Genomic DNA, 13138 nt, shown 5'->3' with positions numbered 1-13138 from the left:
ATGCTAGCCGTGTATGCTCGCATGTGATTGTACTGTGCATCCTCACAGGAACTCCTCTAAACTACGATACATTAAAATCAAAGATTGTTAGGTGGATAGTCTAGTTATTTATTTCAGACGTCAAGAAATACTTCATCAGACATGCACGCATTGTATGAACTATCATCGGGGTCTTGTTGACGATGCCACAGACGTCGACCACGTGTGATCGTTCGTTTAGTGGAACGAAACGATTAAAAACTATTTGCGTAAACAAAGACTTGCATATCTTGCTGGCACTGGTCCATGAATACACGGACATATAAATCGACGTGGATGAGTTGATTAATGTTAAAGAAAGCCTTAGGGATATACCGAAAACTTAACACGCTGTCGAGAGAGGCTATGCTTAGTGTAAATTGAATAAAGTCTTCGCTAGTGTTACTCTTTCACTACAATGCATCTGTCGATGATTGGTTTGTGTTTGAAAACTGTTCCTATCGTTAACACGTGATACTAAGGTTTACATGTCATGTATGACAGGTGTGTCTGCGGCGTCTAACAAGTGTTAAAATATAACGGTTTTAATGTTAAATTTTGACGGCGATTTAAAATAATAACATTTTGGTCCCCTAAGATTGTACAAGAATTCAGTTTACACTTTCATTAAGCCAAACTAACATCTTGACAGACCATCATAGATGCAAAGAAACCGTCGGTCGCATTTCGCCAGTGTTATACCCATGGGGATTAGTTGACGCAGTATGAAGTAATTATTTATTCAGTCTACACTTTCATTAAGTCAAGCTAACTTCGTGACTTACCATCATAGATGCAAAGAAACCGTCGGTCACATTTCGCCAGTTTTATACCCTTGGGGATTTGGTGACGCAGTATAAAGAAATCATTATTTATTTGTATCGTATTACTGCTCCACATCGTTGTTAGCATATAGACAATATGGTGCAACTTTGTTATGTTTTATATTTTTTAAATGTATTTATTATTTTACAAGCGAGTTGTATAAGACAAGACGTCAGTTGTTATAATTACAGTCCAACCCCTCTTAAGCAGCCATTCAAGGGAAACGCCAAAATTGGCTGCTTAAGCGGGGTGGCCTCTTAAGAGGGGCTTGGGTCATAGGTAGTCTGGAGTTGATGAGTGCATGGCCATCTGTTCAATTTTTGTATAAACAAAATGGTAAATATGTGTATATGTACTAAACAATTCAAAGACGTACAATAATTATATTTATTTCTTTCTAAGATAAGCTATAAAACAACGTTTTCATTCAAAAAAAATCTATTCATCTTTCTAATCATCATCAATATCATCAGCATCATCATCATCATCAGAAATCAAGTCAATGAAAAGAATAATTCTTATTATCATCATAAGTATCATTAGAATAAACATTATTCCAATCACCATCAATCATAAGCATATGAACCATGACAATGCAATCAAACATCTTACAATTTATTGTTTGAAAAAGTCACTTATTTTGGTCTATTTAGATGATGCCTCTTCACGCATTTCAACAAACAAGTCCTCAGTTTGCATGACATTGATCCCTGACCCTTACACAAAGAAAGTCCTTAAGACCGCTTAGATAATCTGTAACCTGAGAGAGTCACATTTTTAGGTTCGCTGGTGTCCTCTTCTTCCTCTGTTTCAAAACTTGCAGTCAGTGGACTGACCATTAATGTCATTCAAAATATCAGACGCGTCCCTCTCCCAGTTGGTCGTATTGTTATCACACGTATGCACTGACTTGTCAATGGAAACTAAATCTCTAAATTCACAATCAAACAGATCATTGGCCATCTTAAGGACAGCTAGGGGACAGTCAATATCATCATCAGTGTCTGACTCTTACAATTCAACCTCAACTGATTGGGATAAACCACTAGATAGCACCTCTGCTGTGTACCCACATCACAATTAAGTCACTCTCAACCTTCCTCCAGGCACCAGACACCCAGTAAATAGCCTAAAGAATTGTAATCTGTCGGAGTATTTCTGGCCCAAGTTTGGTTTTATCCTTCTCCAGTTCAGCCAAGACGTACTGAAGTTGGCGTCGCCGGTATTTCAGTTTGAATGATCCCAGCATCAATGGGCTGATGGGCTGTAACACAGAGGTTGTGTTCTTGGGGAAGAACTTCAGTTTCACATTCTGAAAAAAAAGAAAAAAATACAAAATGAAAAATTATTCAACTTAAAACCTAAACTTCGATTACAATTTAAATGTGTAATAAATTTACCTTCCATGTTGTTTTTTTTTTACATAAATGAAAGATAATTTAACTTAAAATATAACCTTGATTAAAATTTAAATGTGCAATAAATTTACCTTCAATGTGATATCTGGGTGGACAGGTGCGTTGTTCAGCAGATCTTGCGATTCTGTGCCCGCATTCGTTTGTCAAGGTTTTTTACCCATTTCTCAACCAGAGGTGTCAGCATCCAAGAATTGCTATTAGACTCGTACTGGACTGGCAGTTTGTCTGTCCGCATGCGTCCGAAGCAGCGAGGTCTGACTGATTTACCAATAAACAGTGGTTTTAGTTTCTCTCCTGAAATTTAATGAAACCACGCTTAGGTAAATTACGCACACCAGCTACTACTGTCTGCGGTGTATTTGGCCAATATCGATTTTTCTAACTCTGCATACTATCCTGTTATCAGCGTGACACTGTCATGATGTTTAGACAGGTTTGATTGACATAAGCTGTTTTCGGGAAACTGAATTGTCGGCGTCAGCGGAACATCAAAACAAATGTCAAATTAAAATCTCTGTATTTTTCTCTACACTACGAACTTTTTATTTATCAATAAAAACGCCCATGCTTTTCACATGGAAAACGTGACGTTAAACATGCGCGCTTCGTGTCAGAACAAAGGATTTACACGGAATAAACGTGTCCTGTTAAAACAGTTGCTTAAATGTATATATATGTTACCTGAAACAAAAAAAAATGGAAAGGTGTTTCAAAACAAAAACACTTGCCAGTCATCGAAGCACATAATGCTATTGTGATACGTTGTTTTAAGGCTTTTCCTCCACTGCATGAATCACCTTTCGTACAGAATGTTGTTTTAGCGGTATCACGGTAGATCAGTCCACTTTCGTCCATGTTGAAAATATCAGATGGATCGTATCATCGACACATTTCTGGAACACTGTCTTTCCAATTTTTCACAGTACCCTCATACACTTACCCCCGTTCATCAACACGCGACTAAAACACTATGTTGTTTCTCTTAAGAAATCTATCTAGCCATCCATTTGAACCCTTAAAGTCAGTAAGTTTCAAATCCACTGCTATGGATCGGGCTTTTTCTTGTATCATCGGACCAGTCACATTCACTAGACGGACGGTAGCATCCATAAACCAACTATACACAAGCGTGTTCAAATTTCCAAACTCAGAATTAGGTCGCTGCCGTTTTATCTCAAGAATACCGTTTCCCTCATACTCGTCCATGATCTCGCGTTTTCTCTTAAGAACATCCTGTACTTAAAAAGGCCTTATAAAACTGAATACCAACTGACACAAGCGCTTTTAAAGATGCTAAAATCCTTGATTATCTTTGACTATCATCTACACATGTTATGATGTTCAGTGAGTACTTGCTATGACCACCATGGTAATAACAAAATATAACAATGTGATGTCTGAATCCATGGATAACCCATGTTTATAATATGTAATAATATTCCAATCTCGTTGCTGAATATACTTCTAATTTTGTTCTTAACTTTCAATTATGCATATGTTTTCAACGCTTTGGCATTCACTGTTCTCTCCTTCAATGAATGTGACAAATAACTTATCAAATCAACTCGATTATTGAATGCAAAGTTACATTGAATAAAATCCAGTCAGCGGTTCGTTACGTTCGCCGCCGGATTTCAGTTATCTGACAAGATTTACTCTTGATCCGCAGCAACTGTATTATGGACGCGTCATTTTGATGTTAACGGCCTATAAGCTTGTTTAAAAAAATTGGTTATTTTCTGGGCGATGTTACCGGGATTTCTTTCAGCATACTACTTTTCAGTCAACGATTCAGGAATACTGTGTGGTGCTTAAACTGACGATGGCATATGACATGTAAAATGTAATGGAAAGCGACTTTTTATTAGTACTTGTTTAATAGTGCTGGCTTTCGCAAACTATATTTTGCTAAGCTCTCTATGGCTCAAATAGTTTGATTGTCATTTGCACAATATTAAAAAGATAATAATTGAGGGAAACTGCTGAAAACACCCATGTATACAGCGATATGATTTCCATGTATTGACTTTGCTATAATATTAATATAAGACAGTCCATATTGCAATAGTTAAGCAACAATATCAACTTTTCTAAACTATTTTTATTCACCGGTATATGAATTCGATAAAAGGATAGGATATCACATATATTAACCAATATTTTGATAGATTTATTCCTAAATAAAAACTACTTATTCAAGACATGTAGATTTCAGCTTTATGGTAGTAGTTGTTTTAACACATAGAGGCATGGCAAAATGATGAAAGCTGTACTTATAATTAATCGCATTTCAGAAGAGAGAAAAAGTGCATGCGACTTTCTGCGATACCGAGTGGCTATGACTGTATGGTCGGTTACGGAATGATCTGACTAAAAGATAGATTGCTGTGAAGGGATTATCTTAATTACCGGTACACCAATAAACAAAACGCTGGTGGTCGAAATTTGGTTAAGAGTTCTGTTCATAGCTTGAGGCATTTTCAAATGTCAGTGAATGCCTTAAATATCCTGATTTTAACAACGAAAATGTAGAGCCCTATACTATTGACAAGAATACAGTTTGAGAAAGAACAAAACAAGAAGTTTGTGCCTGAACCACTCGACATGCCGCTCTGCGAGTACTTTGAAGTTTAAAAGACTCTTCGGACTCTCAAGCTGCATTTTGTGCTGGCATGGAGTGGTTTTCAGCACTCCAACCGTATAAACTTTACGCGACAATCAAAAGTTGGGACGAATTTGGAATTATATATGCAATTTCCAGTTATAAGGTTTTTAACTGAAATATATTTGGTGTGGTGTTGTGCTGAGCGGGCAACCGGCGGGTATCGAGGCCGGTCGACTTTGTGAAAAGCGCATGTAGCAATCACTCTGCTAAGCGGAAAGCCACCGACAGCCCTGTTACGAGTTATGGTATAAGAAATCCACGTGGATTAACAAAATTAAACGTTAACAACAGAATAAGTCCAAATTCTTAAACTGTCTCGCGGTTGTAACCTCTAATAATGTTGTTAATATTACATGATGATATTTCATAAACGAAGCTGTATTTTAAGTATGAGTCTACATCATAAATGGTATTTCGCTCCCTGTCATAAACTTCCAAACAGGCACACGGGCGTGGAATAATGAGGAGCGCGATGTGAAAATAATCGCTGCTAAAAGCCTCTCCGAACGATCTAGCACAAACAATGTGGTCGTTCAGTTTGCGTTGCGGATGATGTCGTGTATGCTTGCAGTCGTTTTGTCTCTATAGGTAGTTATTACTGAAAAGCACATTAACAAATATATTCCACGACGTACATAGCACTTACACACTATTAACACTTAATTATTCTTACGTATACCATGTGTGCGATCAATAATATTAAAACTGAATTATTCCTTTATAACGTATTCCATTTGTGCAAAAAAGAGAATATTGTTGCCTTGGGTGCATGATTGACTTTTGTTTCAAAAGTGGATACATAAGTGCATCCAAAAGTACTGTAATTGCTTCAATAAAAGTTTCGTCTATTACAGCGCCAATTCAGCCATTATCAGGCTATGTGTGTCGGAATAGTGATCGTCTTGATTGGTCATTTATTCTCTGAATAGGACAACAACAGGGGAAATATAATACAGTCAATTAGATATCTCAAATGAGGTTACTCTGTTTTGTCGATTCTTAAAATGGTAAAATTTAAGTGTACTGATTACTTCCCAAAAAAAGTGTTTAATGTTTATCTTTATCAAATAGCAAAAACGTAGTTGCAAGCATAGTGGCCAAATGGACACGATGGATAGATTTTCTTTCTAACCGGTCTGCTAACCATGTACATGTAGGAAAAACTATACCTCCGGCTTGACTTTTTGGTTTAAAAAATGGCAAACATTTAAAATATATATTCAATCACTTTTGTAAATCAATGAAAAATTTCACCCACTTGCTATAGAAATCCACCAGGAGTTTTCCATTTAAAATTCGAAGGAAACGTTTGACAATGAACGACAGGTCTTCACTTAACACAATAGCTTAATTGCACAGTTCATCCTCAATTTAGCTAAACAATTGTTTGAATGGTTTACAAAATCCGTCTACGAAATCAATTGTTGATATAAAAAAAAGGCTGGTAAACTATTAAGAAACTGTCTCATTGATTCTAACGAATTTTCTTTATTTGCGCTTAGGAGCTAGGAGCGACAACATACCATTCGAATAATTTGTTTCAAAATTTCATTAACTCATTCAACACATTTTTTATAAATGGTGTTTTAATCATAATAAAAGAAATAACATAACTACAACTGTTCATACACATCAATGAATGTAATACTTTAGTAAATGTCCTAGTTATAACCAATACACAGTACTTAAATATTTAAACACATTATTGCCCAATTTACTTAGGTTTAAAAAAATACACATAATTTCAAGTTATTTGTCACTAACAATTTCTTATACAACATGTGCTTCTTAAGTTGTATTTTTATTTGTTAAACAACTTGGACCTAATCTCATTTCAGTTTGGAGACTTTAAGTACATACTGATGTACACATAATATGTGAACATTTTTTTTCAGTTACATCAAATTTTGTCCTTCAAATTGTTTAAATCATTTTTCAATAAAATCAATTTAGTAAAATAGTACATGTTTCAGCAATATATATACACCTGAAGCTAATATAAATGTTGTTGTTAGACTCCTGTTCAGTACGGGAGGCGGAAAACTACAACGGGCGAGGCATGGTCAGGGGTGATAACCCCAAAAAAGGGTTAGGGTAAGGGTTAGGGTTAGGGGTCGGGTTAGGGTTAGGGTTGGGTTTAGGCTTACCCAAACCATAACCCGACCCCTAACACTAACCCAGACCCTAACCCTAACCCTCTAACCCCCCCCTTGCGCAATACCATACCATGCCTCGCCCGTTGTAGTTTTCCGCTTCCCGTACAGTACACGTATTTTAATAAAGAAAGCATCAGTTTCCATTATGATGTGTTTGGAGCTCTAACAAAGTTTTCTTACTATTTCATATATTCAGCATTACTTGTTTACAATAAGTGTCAAACAATTTTTAAGACTTGACTCGAACAAAGCCCAATCTAAAGTGTTCAGACTTTAAAAACAAGATATTTGCTAATAAAACCCAAAATTTAATTTAAAAAATAAATTGTATGTTCTTATATTTATCTTTTATATCATACATTTAATAAATTTGAAATGTTTAACTTATTTTTACCTGTATAAAGTCAGTATAAATGTTGTAAAAACGCATGATTTGTCTAAATGGATTAATTCGTATGTGCACACATTGAGTGTATGTTTTGCAACCTCTGTAAGATCCTTGCCCTGAGCCTCGTCCATGATCACCTGAAAAACAAGACATTTTGTTGAATTGATATCCCTGCAAAATTAATATTGTTCATGGTTGGATGCAAATCACTTGATATACGGTATAATCATAAATAAATTAAAAATAATAATAAGTGTAGTTTTTTTTAGGAAATGCAACTCTCCACATTGACATCTATACACCTTTGTTTAAATCTTGTTGCGTTTCTGAGATATATGCTTGAAAAGTTACATCATACAAAAACAACAAAGGCAATAACTCTTGATTAAAAATGTGAAGGGTAATGGTTCTTGTGCATGGCACTTCTTCCCATTGATGTCTACACACCCATTACGTTAAGGTTCTTAAGCATGACATTGCTCATCATTTACATCATCAATACATCCATGCAGTTTAAAGTTTAATTCGTGCATGGTATCTGAGCAAAGCCCTGGAAAGTTACATTAAAAAGGGCAATAACTATTATTAAAGTGCGGGTTATGGTTGTTGTGCATGGCACTTCTCCTTTTTGATAAGTATACATATATGAAATGTTCTATTGATATATTATTTAGTTTCTGAGATATAGCTCTAACAAGTTTTGTGACAGACTGACGAGCTGACCAAAATACGGACAAGGCCAATTCCATATCCCTCCACCTTTGGCGGGTATAAACAAGAAAATCAGTGAAACTGGTGGTTGATCTCTCAAAGTGGGCTTTGTCAATAAATAAATTTATTGTAACCATTTAAATGTGTGCAATTTAATTATTTTTTTTCGTGCAAAAGGTTGCATTATGTAAGAACCCACCATGTTTCCCAGCACTCTAACCTAACCACTCTCGCCAACCTATTTAACATAAGAGTCATGAACGTTTGGAAGGTTTTGAACACTGTATGTTGTTGATACACAAAGTTATTCAAGTTTTGCATGGTCTCTGTGTATGTGTGTGGGGGGGGGGGCAAAGTACCCTGAAAAAACTCACCTGTTCGTTAAAGTGACCGAAAGCAAGCTAATATACACCTGGAGTGGGGATTGAACCCAAGGCGCCAAGGGGAAAAACAGGTCAACCAACCACTGCGCTAACAATAATGTATGCATGGGAAAGCAAAATCAGCAAATGAATTATCAAAGGGCAATATCTCTCCAACATTTCAGATATTTAAAAAATCATAAGACTGTCTTTCAAATAATCTAGAAAAGTAGATATATTTGCCCTTATTATATGTTACATATTTTATATTATTGGTCATTATTTTACACATATTACTAGTCTTTAATCTGTTCAATTTTACATTAATCAGAAGAGCACAATTGGATTTAGACAATTTATTGAATGGCTAAATTAATAATTATATAGTCTCCTTTACGATGGAAATATTTGAGGAAGCATAAACCTTTTTTATTTTGTATGGAAGAAAGACTTCACAATGAATAATTCTTTTAAGGTCATTTTTGTATCAGAGATACATGTCTATAAACTAACTGAGAACTTAGGTGTGTTACCTTTTGCAAAGGTACATGATGAAAATTGGGTAAACAAAAAGATACAATTGTCTAAGTTTATAAAGTAATCGTAATAAAATTCTTTATAAATTTGGTTTTATGAACAACATGAATTTCAAACATTAACACCTAAAAAAATATTTCTTCCCAATTTCACTCAAAAACATTTATCACAGGCTATACAGGACTTTTTAATAAATCTTTCTTCATTTCAAAAAAAAATAAAATGATATCGAATGATTCAGGGATTATGAATAACATAAATCAGACAACTCTTTTTTAAATAAAACAAGGTTACCTGTCTGGCTATACCCAATCGACTTGGATTTCCACGAAAACTGTTCAAACTCCATAAAACAATTTCCACAATCTGAGCATCTTTCAAGTAAAATATCACGCCATGCTCATAGTTGTCTACTTTAGAATTTCTGTTTGAAATACACGACCATTTGTATCTAACTTTAGATAAATTGTTAGAAATGTAGAGAAAAATTACAGGCATCAAGTCAACTTATGCAAGTACTTTACGAAACTATTTGCCCATCTAATATGAGCAATTACGCACAAAGCAAGAGAACATCGTACAAACAATGTTCATAGAGTCGATGGCTCCATGTAAAAGTTGTGTTAATGCCAAAGATTTGCATAATTATAAGAAAAACATTTACGCCAACAAATATCTTTTTTAACAAAATTAAACTCACAGTCCACAGAATATTAATCTACGAAGTTTAGTTATTATTAACTTGAATGATGTTCATTTCACTCAAATAGTGTGTGTACATGGATTTCAATATCCTTCAGGACCAAAAACAAATCTTGCACAAAAATATGCTGATGCTTGGTACCAACTGAGTCTACACACTAAGACTTGTTGGCTACATTACCAGCAATTGCCTTTAAACTCTAAATTAAAAATAAAGGGACTTAATATCGATATACCAATATCGATGTTGTTGGTAATATGTACATTAGATAATATTTGAATCAAGTTTCATTTCGTGAAAATGATTGTCAACTGTGGTCAACATTCTAAAAGAACTATTTTCACAACATACCATTGTTGTTGCCTTTATCTTTTTGTTTCTCTTTTTTTTATTTATCCTTTTTGATCTCCTGAAATGTACCCACCCATTTGCCGGCATATATAAACAGCGCTCTAGCAAAGCAGGGCGTAATGTTTATAGATTAAGTATTGTCCCAGTTTAGCCTGTTAAGTCCGTACAAAGTAATTAGGGATGACACTTTCTGCTAACTCTGAATTTTTGTTAAGAAGAGCATTTCTTTACACGAACAAGTGCTATAAGCAGAAAGTGTCGTCCCTATGACATGACTCATATTTACTGATTTTGCATATATTGTACATAACACTCATCAATGTCTAATATGGTTCATGGTGAATAATAGAAAAAAGAACAATGAATGGCCACAAACTTTAGGAATTGTGTAATTTAAGAAAAAATCACATTTCTTCTCTTTAAAACTCTCGTCGTTGTATCTGTTGAACAATGCAGCAAGGTTGCCAGTAGGCAGTATATTGGACTTAGGTCAGTGATAATTAAGATATGACAAGACCCATCGTGGTTTTTTATCTTTTTGGATATTAAACCATAACGAGCTTCGGCATTTCTTTAATGTTTCAATGTGTGAACATTGATTAAACCTTGTGGAAAGTGATTTGTCAAGTCTACTACTTGCATTCACAAAAATAAGCTGTCTGTCCGCCCGCCCTGGCCACTATCTCCCTTAGATCTGACCCCTGGGTCAAACATGCGGCGTAGGGATACGCGTCTTCTGCGGTCACATAGACCACGCCCATCCAAAATTTTGTTTTAACATGACTTCTTCATTTATTCACCAATTTACTTAAAACTAATACTGAACGTCACTTATGACAACACGGTCTATCTCGACCATCCATGTCCACATAACCCACACTAGGGCCATTGATAAAGGTAAAGGCAGCTTTGCTCCCGTCCTCTTTCAAATTTACCAAGAGGTCCACGGGTACTACTTCCCCGTACCCCTTATTTGTTTTCGTACCTAAAATAGTTCGTACCCCATTTTTTTTCGTACCCCATTTTTTTGTACCCAACTTTTTTTTCGTACCAATTTTATTTTTCGAACACAATTTTTTTCGTACCCAGTTTTTTTTCGAAGCACCCTAATTTTGTTTTCGTACCCAACTTTGTTTTGGCTTAATTTATTCGTACCAAAGATTTTCGTACCCAAATTGTGTTTCGTACCCAAAATTGTCGTACCCACATACACAATTGTGGTGTTGTAGATAAACTTAAATTGATGCTTTTATGTCCATCCTATTCAAAAGCATCGTCACACCAGTACTGTCAGTACTTCGATTCTTATTTGTCATTGATTATCCCCACGCTCCAAATTTGAGCAGGGGTATTATGTGGTTATCTGCGCGTCCGTCCGTCCTGGCCACTATCTCCTCCTACACTATTAGCACTAGAATCTTGAAACTTAAAAATATGGTAGCTATGACCATATGTGCGACATTGCACTATTTGAAATTCTTATCTGACCCCTGGGTCAAAAGTTATAGGGGTTGGGAAAGGTCCGGGTCAGAGATTTTCACTCATTTGTTTAGGTAATTTTTCATTAACTTCTTAATTTCTACACCGATTTACTTCAAATTGATACTGAACATCTCTTATGAAAATACGGTCATTCTCGACTTTGCATGGCCCCATTACCAACTCTGGGACGCCCCGACCACATAGACCACGCCCACCCCACAATTTGTTTTAACATAACTTTTTCATGTATTCACCAATTGACAATTTAATACTGAACATCTCTTATGACTACACGGTCTATCTCGACCATCCATGTCCACATTACCCACCCCAGGGCCCCGCTCACATAGGCCACCCCCACCCCATATTGCCTCTTACTATAACTTCTTCATTTCTACACCGATTCACTTCTAATTGATACTGAACTTCACATTTAACAATACCGCCAATCTCAACTATGCATAGACCCATTACCAACCCTGGGGCGCCCCGCCCACATAGACCACGCCCACCCAAAATTTTGTTTTAATATAATTACTTCATTTATTCATTCACCAATTAACTTCAAATTAATACTGAACATCATTTATGACAACACGGTCTATCTCGACTATTGGTGTCCACATTACCTACCCCGGGGCCCCACCAACATAGGCCTTGCCAACCGAAAATTACCCTTTAATATAACATCTATGCGGCGTGGGGATACGCGTCGGCCTCTGCCACGCCATTTCTATTTTTAGTTATTTTGATAAACAAAACTGTATACAGCAGTAATCAATCTAAAAATTTACAAAGCATTTATCTTACAATGTCATATAAACATGTGAAACATAAGATATGTTCAGGCTTTTTCAGCTTACCTCGTCAGATTTCTTCCTGAATAGAGAAAAAATTATGTAGCAAATAGGTTGATTTTCAAGCTTGGCCTCAATTTTATGTCAGCAATCATTTTCAGACAGTTCGATCAAGAATCCACGAAAACTCGACAGGTTAATGAGGGCAAGACGTATAAGGAGAATATCTTGGTGGACAGATGGGTGCAGTTGGGTATTTGGCTTTTCTCTCTTAGTCGTACAGTTTTTATCAAATCATCACCCGAACGTTCTGAAAATGGTTGTCAAGAGACATGCGTACACAAACTTACCCAATTTTAAATGATAAACATTATTTATTGCTCAACTCACAGAGACGCAATAATCCTTGGAAAATTGATCACGACCCAATTATAAATTAGCACCAATTATTTACAAATGTTAAGATTTTAGCCTTTACAGTGAAGCTCAAATATATGCCAAAAATGAAAGACACATAAGTATCAACACTTAATATTGTTAACAATTCAAATAGCAATAAACTGTGTCCAAGGAAACTCAATCATCAGTGCACTCACCACATAGATGTCTGATCGCGCCTGTTTATCTTAGTTCACACGAAACCCCCCGTGCTTAGCACCCAGTTCAAGATTCGCTGACCTGGCAAGTTCTATGTTTGGCTCATACCCACGGTTACAACTATGTGA

This window comes from Dreissena polymorpha, chromosome 4 (genome assembly GCF_020536995.1).
Source record: "Dreissena polymorpha isolate Duluth1 chromosome 4, UMN_Dpol_1.0, whole genome shotgun sequence".
In the NCBI taxonomy this organism is placed as follows: domain Eukaryota; kingdom Metazoa; phylum Mollusca; class Bivalvia; order Myida; family Dreissenidae; genus Dreissena; species Dreissena polymorpha.
This window is presented reverse-complemented; position numbering follows the sequence as displayed.